We start from the raw sequence: 12,428 nt of genomic DNA, 5'->3' as shown, positions 1-12,428 counted from the left end.
CATCCATTTCAACATTGCTTTATAACCTTCTGTTTGTGTTATGTATAGGAGCTGTAACTGTGCATCTCTAAAGTATCCATTCAAATTTGGTGATCCTAAAGCACCTTGTTCTATGGGTGGATCAGTTTATCCCACTTAACATTTGTTGTCTTTCCCTACCAAATGAATTCCTTCAACTCTATGACTGTTCATAACTTCTTTTCTCATTAATAAAAATATGCCTGACCTGTATATAAAACTAAAGGGACTTAAAACATTTTCATTGCTTGTATCTTACTATCCACATACATAAATCAAAAGCTTCCAGTTTCTCACTTACAGCATTATAATTTCTTTAGTCTCTTCCTACATACTATTAGTTGTAGAATCCTTTTTAATTCATATGCTTAAATACTCTTATGTCCCCATAAATATGGATATTACTGATCCAGTTCATGTGAGGGAACACAGTTTACCACCACAAACTACATTCATTAATTTTACATGCCCAAATGACGTGAAACTGTTTCAAAATGTTAAGCAACACTGAAATGTTCTTTTCTGGACTTTTCAAGTACAAAATAAAATCTGTGAATACAGCTAACTTTTCTTGATTACCACACCAGTTATATCCTTTAATTTGTGAGTCCCTTATTTTCTTTGCCAATGACTCTAAATGTACAGAAAATAACAAGGGTGAAAGAGGACACCTCAGTGTAGTTCATCTATACAAACACAGCTTGTCAGCCAAAAACCCTCAACCTAAATTCTTGCCTCAGGTCTTTCATATACCCTCCTAATTAACTATATTATTCTATCAAGGAAATGTGTCTTACTACTTTTGTCTCCAGACACAAGGATAAGCTTGGTTATGGCCATGGAAATTTTCTTTCAGAACTTATCAGGGGCCAAGGAGGAAGAAGTGGAAACAGTAGAGGAAACATTCACCATTCTCCTGTAAAACTGCATTTGTAGGAATATGCTTATCTGCCAAACGATGGTGGGATTAAGTTTTACACACAAGCATGAGTACCATATATATATATATATATATATATATATATATATATATATATATATATATATATATATATACACTCAGATTGTGAGCATTAAAATGCAATCTGAAAGCAAGTTTTTGAAAAGAAATCTGGTCATCATTTTAACAGTTAACAGAATTTTGGAGTTTTAGAAGATAAAAAAAAATTGAATTCATCATCTATGGATATAATAATTAATTAGTTACAAAGTAACAATACCAGGACTACTTTAATAAAGCTTTGTTTCACACTGGGAATGAATAAAGAGCATGTGGATGTGTCACCCATATTATATCCTAGAAAAATATCAAACCTGATGTCAGGGGTGCTGCTAAGACTGCTGGAAATCTGCAAATGTTAACAGATGACTAAATCCGAGGACAGTTTTACTTTCTGAACCAACTACAAGAGACACACCAAAGTAACATAACTTCTTCTGAAGTAAAAATTGGTTTCTATAAAACTTGCAGATTAATGTTAAAAGTTGTGAAACAGTCTATCCACAACAAAAATAATTTTCAATGGTGAGAAACAATTCCTTTATACTTGCTGATTGAAGATTTTAGGACAAAAGTGACAAAACTGTTCATTAAACATTTAGTGATCAACAGTTCTGAGTGTTAAGCAAAGATGCCATCTGTCAAAACAGGCTTTATGGGGAGCTGTACTAATCCTTGGTAGAGGTAGCAGTGTGACAGCTGCACTGACATAAGACAGAGCTACTAGAGAAATCATGCCAGGCTACTCAGTTATTCACAGATTAGGATGCCAGTATGTGAAGATTCACTGTCTAAATCCCTGAAATATACTCGTAATTCACTGCTGAACCACATGGTACATGCTGCCACTGCCAAGATATCAATATCCTGACCACTTCTGGTTACAATGAAATAAAAACTGAGAAAGAACTCCGCGTATCACTCAGAAAGTAAGACAAACCACAGTTTAATTGAAGTGCTTTTCTTACCACTCTATGGTGGGACTTCCTCAGATACAAAAAAATTAAAGAACCACAGTGATTAAATAATCACTGTAAAACATGTGACCACAACCACCAATCCAAACAATTTATTCATTAATGCATTAACAAATGAACTGGATATTCTTCATAATACAATTATCTATTCGCTTGGTAAAATTAATAAAACCTAACTGGGTTAGAACACAACATACTTTCCACTGGATGTAACTGTACAAATACTTATTCACATAATAAAATACATTACAGTGGATATAACCCAGCTAGGTTAAATAATATACATGTATAACACAAAAAAAGGCTAATGGTATTGGACTGGTTAGCCTACCCTCTTGTTAAAAACCTGTAATTCAATATTTTATTTCATCTGATTACTTATCTAACCAAAAATAACAAAGATCTAAAAATGTAACCAACGAAAATAAAAATGTATGTTTGTTATAAAACATGTAATTATTCACTGAATATTCAGAGAATAAGTACAATGTATTAAAAATCATCTCATAAGACTCTTTAATTTTAAAATACACAAGATAGAATAAACTTAATTTAAACCTGAGTAGAAACATGCACTCATGTGTAATTCCCAGTTTAATTCAAGGCGCTCTAACGGTGAATCTGATCCACCTCGACCATCTGGTATGATAGTCAATGGTTCTAAACTTAAGCCCTGAATATCCAGTATCTTAGTGATACGCTGAGTTCTTTGTCGGTTTTTATTTCATTGCACCAGTTTACTTCATTTTACTAGTTTTTGCCCACTTCTGGTTACACACAGAATGAATGGAATATGTGAATGAGCTAGTTGTATTTTGTTTAACTGCATTTACTGTCAATTAAAAACTGTGTTAAGTCTCATGTTACTGCATTTTTTTGTAGTGTATTCAAGTAGTATAAAAAAATAGTAATTACAGATACAACAGGTTAGCAATTAAAATTACCAAAATTAAACTCCTTGTATTAACTAATATACTTGTGTGCCAAATCTGAAAATACTGATTTAAAGCAAACAACTGAAAAGACAGAATCTTTTTTTTGTACAGTTTTTACTTCTCTGCCAACAACCTTGAGTGCTTTTCCCCACTACACTGTTAACTCATTCCTTATTCATAATGGGGAAAAAGCATGGCTGTGGGGAAGAAATCATTTAGGCAACCCCATAATTGCTGAAGGTGTGGGTGTACAATATGGGTTTGTGAAGACATGACATCCATAGGTTCATACTAGGCTAACGACCACCAGTGCCTTTATATGCCTAGCCACGTAATGCAACTCGATTGTGTCCCTATGTATTACGAGCAGTTTATTAGAAGGGGATATATGTTAGTTAAGAAATTTCTAAGTAGCAGGATATGTCAGTCTGGGCAAAGTTATTGTCTGGCTCTGTCAAAGACATGGGGGCCAGACTTGGGGTGATTTCCAATTTCCCATCCACTGGTCAAGGTTATGCTTAAATAAGGTTAGGGATGGACTACTTTACATAGATGGTGAGCCTGTTCCAGAGCAAAGAAATCCTCTAAGACATGTAATCATCTTGCCAACATGTCCTATTTATGTCACAAGCAAAATTTAAATCCTTGGATGTAGTGGCTCTGATGCTGTTCATTTTGCAAATGTGTAAAAGATTCATCAGAGCTGGATCTAAAGATGCTTTGTATGCCAGGCTCTCAGTAACCTGTAGAAAACTGAGTACAGAGATAGGGCTTTAAGGTGATTCGTACAGGGCAATCTGTTCATACCCTGGATTCTCCTGGTAAGAAACCATTGTGGGCATTCCAGCTATTGTATATGTCTGGTCAGGTACATACCAAAGGGGGCATTACACTCAATAATGGGTGTGATAAGGGCCAAATAAAGTGGCATTATGACTTTCTTAGACCTGGATGCCATGTCCTTACTTATAAGATGGGCAATATAGAATGATTTTCTCACTACCTTGTCCAGATTACTGTCTACATATGTTTCCAGATCCCTGACTACGAGGTCAACTCTTAGGGGCATCTTACTTATAGATTAGTCTGGGTGGCAGTTTTCCCAAAAGGCACTATAATACATTTATTGGCATCAAGTTTTAGTCCATAATGTTAGCATAAGTCATTTGTTTGTATTAGACCCTCTTGTAAGATATTTATGTTGTGGGAGGATTCTATGTTGGCTCCCAATTTGTGAACTTGGTCAGCCAAAGACCCTTGACATTAGATTTAACATCTGAGAAGTAGATGCCAAATAGGAGTGGTCCCAGCTTGCAGCCCTGATATACCCCGCTGGTGACTAGTCACTTAGTGGAGGTTTTCTCACCAACACTGACTTCATGGCTCCTGTCTATGAGCCAGCTTATAATCCAGTGAGTTATGTAGGGGTTTATGCTCAGTTCTGTGTGTTTGTCAACTATACCCAAGTACAGTATTTTGCTAAATGCCTTAGCCATGTTCAGGTAGCAGTGTGCACCATTTTCCCTTATCCATTGCTTTCATGACCTTCTTAAAGTCCACCAAGGATAGTAGGCATGGCCTTCCCCAGATAAAGCCAAACTGGGTTGGATCCAGTGTCTTAAGGTTGCCTATGTCTTTGCTGATCACTTCCATGATCGTTCATTCCATGGCTGTGTATATTCGACTGGTCAGACTAATAGGTCTGTAGTTTTCAGGGTTGTTGATAGCCCACCCTTATGAAGTGAGGCAACTGTTTCAGTCCTACATTCTTGTGGTACAAAGTCTGTTTTGAAGCTATAGTTGAAAAGTAACTCAAGTGGGTCTTGATAGGTCATGTTTCAAGATATTTAGGAGGCATCCTGGGATATTGCTGGGGCTCACTGAGGCAGTATTTTTGGCTTTAGAGAGTGCTGCTAGGACCTGCTCCCTGCTAATCGTTTGGGGGAGGGGTTATGCTAGTAGTTATTTCATGGGGGTGGCAGGGGTTAGTGAGGGTGAAGTTTGAGCTGAATTTGTCAACCAGCAGATTCATTATGTTGCTGTGCTCAGTGAAGGTGGCACCACTGACTACCATTTTGGCACACTGCTGTATGCTGCCTTTGAGGTTATGGGCATAGACTTAGGCTTTCTGGTTGTCTTTGGCCTGTGAGACTATCTTGACCTTGTAATTGGCCTTGTTGGACTTTATGTCTTCCTAGTTTCCTGTTAGTTTAATTAGAGAGCTCTTTGTTATGGGAGTTGCTCTTCTTGATTTTAGCCATGATTATTTCCTTGTGTTATATACCTTATTCAGATTAGATTCCACCAGTGTGGTTCGTTTTTAAGGGTTTGTTTTGGCCTTACTTCTAGTAGGTACAACAGTCTCTATGCAGCCATTTACATGGTTGTACAGGGTCTCTGTGAACAAACACACACAGGTTGCTGTGAACTTCAAGTTAGGAGGGCACTGAATTGTGACAAACTATCACTTAATAGAAAGTAGTTTGCTTTGGAATAGTTTGTTGGGGTAACTAAGCTGATTTTTATTTTGAAGGAGATAGCTTTGTGGTCCAACCTCACCAGGGAGGAAGCAACACAGGGGGCTGTGCAGCACTCACCCATATTGGCAAATACCAGGTCCAGTATGTTTGAACCTCTGGTGGGGGTGTGCACTATCTGGTCAAAGGTGTATCTGTTAAAGTCCAGAAATCATTATGCCTGCAAGTTTGAGAGAATAGTTAAGGTGCACCATGAATAGGGTATTTGGCTTAATGAGCATCTCCAGTAGGTCTAGGTACAAGCTACAGATTATTAGGATATGGTATGGGAGTTTGTTTATAGTTATTTGCATGTGGATAAACTCAAAAGCATAGCCCTGTTTGAACAAAGTACAGCTGTGTACATTTACCATAAATGTACTTGTTCGAGTGCATTCACTGTTGCAGTCATCACATTTGGGTTATCTGCCTGCAGGTAGCCCTCAGCCGGCCTGAATACCAGAGTCTTTGGATTTCTGTGTTGGATGTGTCTTTTCTCCCATGACGTCAGGGGTATAAAACATGCAGCCGACGCCATTACATCAGTTTTTCTTGCCCCGGATGTCAGGTGCCCCCACAATGGGAAGCAATTATATGTTATGGTACACCTCCATCAAAAAGCAAATACACCAGAAAAACTAAATATACCAAACAAGAAGGAAAGATAGAGCCAAGAGAGGTCAAGGGGCTGGAGGGAGGGTAACCAGGACTGCAACAGTGAATACACCCGAACATCTACATTTATGGTAAGTGTACACAACTGTACTATGCTCTTCATGTTTCACTGTTGCAGTCATCACATTTGGGTTGATTCCCAAAGCTAAGGAATGGAGGAGGAAGTTAAAGAGCATTAGGGCCAGCTATTAAGCCCTGCAAGACTGCAGTGGCAAAACCAGCTCTGGATTTAGAAAAAATAGGCATGTGATAATGCTTGGTGAAGGTATGTACAGAGCTCCAGGTAGCAGCTTCTAGGATGTCCCTGGTAGAAACACCTCTGAGAAAGGCTGCAGAGGTAGATGCAGCCCTGGTGGAATGTGATCTTATCCCTTGTGGGGTAGGTTTTCCGTGGTGCTTGTAGCAGAAATTAATGCAATGGGCTATCCATTTGGAAATGGTTTGCTTTGAAATGGCCTTCCCCTCTGCCCCTGCAGCAAAGCCAACTAGCAACTGTTCAGATTTTCTGATAGGCTTAGTCCTGTTCAAATAAAATCTAAGTTGTCTGTGCACATCCAGAGAGTGCAGTATTCGTTCCACTTTGTTTTGTGGATTAGGGAAAAAAGTAGGCAAATGAATGGACTGATTTAGGGCCACACTAGACACCACCTTGGGCATAAAGGAAGGACTGGTCCTGAGGGAAACCCTGTCCATATGGAAGATAATGAAGGGTTCCACTGCCATGAGGGCCTGTAATTCAGACACTCTTCTTGCTGAAGTGATGACTAGAAGGAAGGCTGTTTTCCAAGAAAGGAATTTCAACTCTGCTATTGCAGCTGGCTCAAAGGGGGGGGGGGGTGAGCTTTTCCAATACAAAGTTAAGGTGCCAGGTTGGAGTGGGAGCTCTCCTGGGGGGGCTTACATTTTTGGCCCCTCTAAGGAATTGTTTTAGCAGGGGGTGAGAAAAGAGGGGTGGCTCAGTATTATAATGTGCTGAAATGGAAGAGGCATGAATTTTAATTGACGAGAAGGATAGGCCCTTGTGGAGCATTTCTGTTAAGTACTGAAGAATATGAGGTAAGCTGGGCACCGTTGTGCGCATCCCCTGAGTCTGGCTCCAGGAACAGTATCTTTTCAACTTTTCAGCATAGGATTTTCTAGTACTAGGCCTTCTTGCCTCCAGAATGACATCTAGCACCTGCTTACTGAGGGATGCTAGAGGAGGGCTCAAGGAATTAGCCAGGCTGCAAGGTTCAGGGTTTGAAACTGAGGGTGCAGAATCTGGCCTGCCTGCTGGGACAGCAGGGAAGGGGTCTGAGACACGTGCCATGGTTACAGCAGTGTCATACTGCGCAAGAGGGAGTACCAGTGATGGTGTGGTCAGTCTGGTGCAATCAGTATTGTCCTTGGCTTGTCCTATTTGATCTTTAGTAGAACCTTCGAGAGGAGAAGCAGAGGGGGAAAGGCATAAACTGAGAGGCTTTCCCAAGTAAAGGACAGGGCATCCACTTTCCAAGCTTGACTGTGGGGAGTCCTTGTGCAAAATTTGTCCAATTGGTAGTTCTGAGGGGAGGCAAACAGGTCCATCTCTGGAGTCCCCTATTTGTTCTTCAAGAGGATGAATATTTTTGGTTCTAGTTTCCATTTGTGTGGGTCCATGAGATTTCTGCTTAAGTCATGTGCCAGTGAATTTTGCTTGCCTGGCAGGAATTGAGCTTGTAGGTGCACTTGGTAACTCAATGCTGTGTTCCTCAGAGCCATGGCTAGTCTGCAGAGAGGGTACGAGTGGGTGTACCACATAACCGTGGTGTTGTTTGTCTTTACCAATAGTTGTCCTGGAAGAATACGGTCTTTGAAGGCTGTCAGGGAATTCTGTACAGCTAACATTTCTTTTTAATTGATATGCAGGTGCATCTGTTTCGGGTTCCATTTGCCTTGAATGCACTGCCCTGCCAAGTGAGCCCCCCATGCATAGTCTGATGCGTCTGTTGTTAGGATTTGGGCAGTAGGGAGTAGAGTGAAAGGGAGCCCCTTATTGTGGTAGCAGGCCTCTGCCCACCAAAGGAATTCTGTCTTTATACAAGGAATGATAGAATGTTGACACCATAGGCTTTTTAGATACCATTGGAGTTTCCTCATATGCAGTCTTGCATATGGAATTAGTAGAATGCAAGAGGCCATGAACCCCAGGGCTTGCAGAATTTTCCTTGCAGATAGCTGGGGTTTTGTGGCCAATAGTTTGAAGTAGGTTGTCAAATTAACTTGTTTCTCTGGAGTGAAGAATACCATCTGGGAAGTTGTGTTCAAGCTTGCTCCCAGGAATACAATAATCTGTTGTCAGGGTACTAGGTGAGATTTCTTTTCATTTATGGTGTACCCCAGTGAGGTTATAAGTTTCTTTATGAATGCCAGGTGTTGTAATAGCAAGTTCTGGCTTTCTGCCTGAATCAGATAATCGTCCAAGTATAGGTATATTTGAATATTTATCTGCCTGCAAAATGTAATGGCTGGAGCTAGACACTTTGTGAATACCCTGGGTGCAGTAGATAAGCCAAAGGGAAGTGCAAAGAACTGATAGTGCATGGAGCCTGCCCTGAAGCGTAGATATTTCCTGCAAGATTCCCTTATTGGAATGTGCAGGTAACCTTCCTTTAAGTTTAAGATTGCCAGCCAGGCATCTTTGCCTAGCATAGGAAGAAGCTGTTGAAGTGTTAGCATTTTGAATTTTGGAATTACCAAAAAGGTGTTTAGAATAGAGAGGTCCAGGATAGGACGCCAGGAGCTGTCTTTTCTGGGTACCAGGAAAAGTCTTGAATAAAAACCTTGTCCCCATTGTTCTGCTGGGACAGGTTGAATAGCCCTGATATTGAGAAGAGAGAGAACCTGCTGTTGGGCCTCCACCCATTGATTTGGGGGTAGGTCTGGCCAACTGTTTGTGGTTAGTAGTGTGCGGAAGTGGAATCTGTATCCTTGGGAAACTGTTCAAAACCCATTTGTCCTGGGTAATGAGTTCCCAGTTTTTTGCATGCAGGGCAAGCTTTTCTCCTAAGGGAGCAGGTAGCTGAGCAGGGCTTGGAAGGGTTAAGGTTAAGTCATTGTGCCATTTTTCCATAGGGGGTGGCTTACTACTCCCTGTTTTGGAAGTGGGAGCCCCCCCACTGCTTAGGTCTGTGCAAAGCCTGAGACTGTAACCTAGGTGGTCTGCTGTTCCTGGGTTTGGACTGAGAAGGACTGGAAAGGATCAATTCTTTGAAGGCCAGTGCCTACTAAATCTGAGAGAATGTACTTGTAGGAAGTCTTTAACAGTTTGCATAGATTTAGCTTTTTTCTCCATCCTTTTGAGGACGACTTCTGCTTTGTTGCCAAAAAGGAGGTCTTGGTTTAAGGGAGCATCCAGTAATTTAGCTTTAACATGATCTGGCATGTTTTGTTCCTTAATCCAAGCATGCCTTCTAAGTACAGACCCAGTGACAGCAGCCCTGCAAGATGCTTCTAAAGTGTCAAAACCACATTGCAAAATATGTTTACCAACTTGTTCTGCAGAATGCATTAAATCCTGCAATTCTTTGTGTTCAGCACAGTCAGGAATCAACATAATTTTTTGTTTAAGTAGTCCTATAATATGCTGCTGATACTTTAACATATGAAACTGGCAATTTAAAGCTCTAATGGCCAAAGTAGCAGAAGTGTCTATCTTCTTACCCCATCTGTCTAGGGCTCTTGAATCTCTATTAGAAGGGGTAAGATTTTTGGCAGCAGTAGCCTTAATGCCTTTTGGTCCTTGGGAAATGGTCTCTGGATCCGCAGAAGGATTCTTGAAGAGGAACTTGTGAGAGTCAGGTACTCTGTAATACCTGTCAGGTTTTCTCGGAGCTGGAGGTAAAGTGTCTGGGGTAAGGCTAGATTCCAAGAAAGCATCATCTACAATGTCCAGAACAGGAGGGATAGCTAGAGGCCTGTGTTGGGGCAGGAGTAAGAATTCCCTAAGCCTCTTTTTGGACAGAGTAATCCTGGCTTTCCCAGCGGAAATGTTCCCTAAGAGTATGCAAGGTTTCACCGAAAGAAAAATCTTCTGGAGGGGAAGCAGAGGGAATGGAATCCTCTGCATCAGAATTCTCATAAATAGATAAGGGCAAATCCTGGTAATCAGGAGGAGCAGAAATATCAGATTCCTGATCAGAGGAATCAGTAAGAAATTCAGTTCTAGGTCTCTTAGAGGGGGGAAGGCTGGCTTCCCCTAATTAAGGTAATAAGGTCTTCAGACATTCTAAGCATTTGTTTTTGATGCATATGGGCCTGAGCTCGCGGCTTGGCCATCGTTTTTCTAGGCGTAGTGTGAGTTTTAGGCCTGAGGGAATTGGAACTTCTGGATGGAAACGATGATGTCAGTTTAAAATGCAAGTCTGTAGGCCTGAATACACCCTCAGAAGCTGGTGCCTGCACAGCGACTCCGGACCCATCCAAGGTAGAGACATCTGCAGGTTCCATAGTCAAACAAGCACCTTGTAGCATACCAGACTCTGAATGGGTCTCAGTAGAGGCCTGCAAATCTGAAGTAGCGAGTATCAGGGGCTGCAAAAGTCCCTCACTGAGTACCGGCGACTAGCTTAATGGAAGCATCGTCGGCAGTTTTGGACCTATGCTGTCTGTCTCTGTCTTTATCCTTACATTTTTTCAGAAGATTGGTAGTCGGATGGCTTAATGAAGCCATTTCGGAGTACTGAGACAGAGTACAAAAGTAATTAGCTGCAAAAATAGCCCGACGACGAATAGTTCAGGGATTGAACAAGGCACAAAACTAACAGCGAGGAACATCATGGTCTGGGCCTAAACAGGGGATGCAGGATGAATGAAAATCTCTATGAGGTATTTGCTTTCCACAGGTAAGACAATTGTTAACTTTTACTGACATCGGTTGGAGCAAGAAAAAAGGATCCCAATGGGGTACTTATCTTTTTTGAAGACTTTGGATCTGAAACTCGAAAACGAAAATTTCAGGAGTCGGCCGACCAGCAAACTGCTTCTGCTTTGGGCATGGCACAGCAAGAAAGACTGATGTAATGGCACCAGCTGCATGTTTTATACCCCTGACAACCTGATGTCATGGAAGAAGAGACAGCATCTGACGCAGTATTCAGTCCGGCTGAGTGCTACCTGCAGGCAGATAACCCAAATGTGATGACTGCAACAGTGAAACACGAAGAACATCTTAATGGTATATGTGCTGTTAATGTAGCTAGAGAATCCTCCACCTTTTATCCCTGTCTGTGCAGCTGACGGGTCTAAATGTGTGGAAGGTACTGATCTGCGTATTTAAACAATGTGTCAGTCATGGCATAGATATCTATACTGGCCAGAGTGAGGATAGCTTGTACAGTGTGAAGACTCTTGTTTAGGCTCATAGCACTGAACAGTAGCACATTCAGGTTTCTCTGGGTTTTATTTGCTATGTTGGCAGGTTTGTTAATTTGGCATGGCCTAAAAAGACGAAGAGGATAGATTAAGTTTTAGCCAATATTTGGAAGCCTAGTGAGGACAGGTGCAGACCAACCTTTGCAAAGCAACGTGGCTTGTTAACAATGCCCCCCCCCCATGCTGACAAATATTGCATCACCCTGAAAAGACACCAGAAACTAAGCCAATTATCGAAGTCAGTCATCTTTTATTCATACTGTAGCATCATTCTTAATGAAGGCACCTACCTGCCTGAGACATATTCAGAGAGATTAATGTTTCTCTTCATATAGTCCAAGAAGGTGCATCATTAATGGCCACATGGACTATGAGAGAGTCATACTGGTACCTACAGTGACCTGAGTGCGTGCTTAACTTGGCAGATCCTGGCTCCAGATAAGCAACCAACCACTATCTTCTCTTTGCTCAGTCTGGTGAGTGCAGCATTTGCGTGTCATACAACAGAGTCCTGTGACAAGAGTTCTGGGTGATGTGTTGGCTTGCTTTATGGGCTTTGCTCTTGTGGATCCACTAACTATATGCATATGTATGGTATTTGGTGCTGCTTTTGGTGAGTGCTTTAGAGACTGCTGAGTATATGGGTTGCCGTTTATAGGCTTAGGGGGTCTTTGTGGTTTGGGAAGATGGCTTTTTAGTGCCTCAGCATAAGTTGGTCCATGTGTGTGGTGGATGTAGTGTGTGTTCTTGACAACCTTGTTTGTATGCGAGAATTTTTCCCCCGGTGAAATTGTATGCACTTCTCTTGCACACTGTGTGCATTTGCTTCTTTAATGATTAAATAGTTGTCTGCAAACATGAGATAATTTCTACATTGCATCAGGATGTCCATATTTACCAAGCTGGCTATGGAGGC

This window comes from Protopterus annectens, chromosome 7.part0 (genome assembly GCF_019279795.1).
Source record: "Protopterus annectens isolate FY-2018-M chromosome 7.part0, PAN1.0, whole genome shotgun sequence".
In the NCBI taxonomy this organism is placed as follows: domain Eukaryota; kingdom Metazoa; phylum Chordata; order Ceratodontiformes; family Protopteridae; genus Protopterus; species Protopterus annectens.
The sequence above is the reverse complement of the archived record's forward strand: the minus strand, read 5'-3'. Positions refer to the sequence as shown.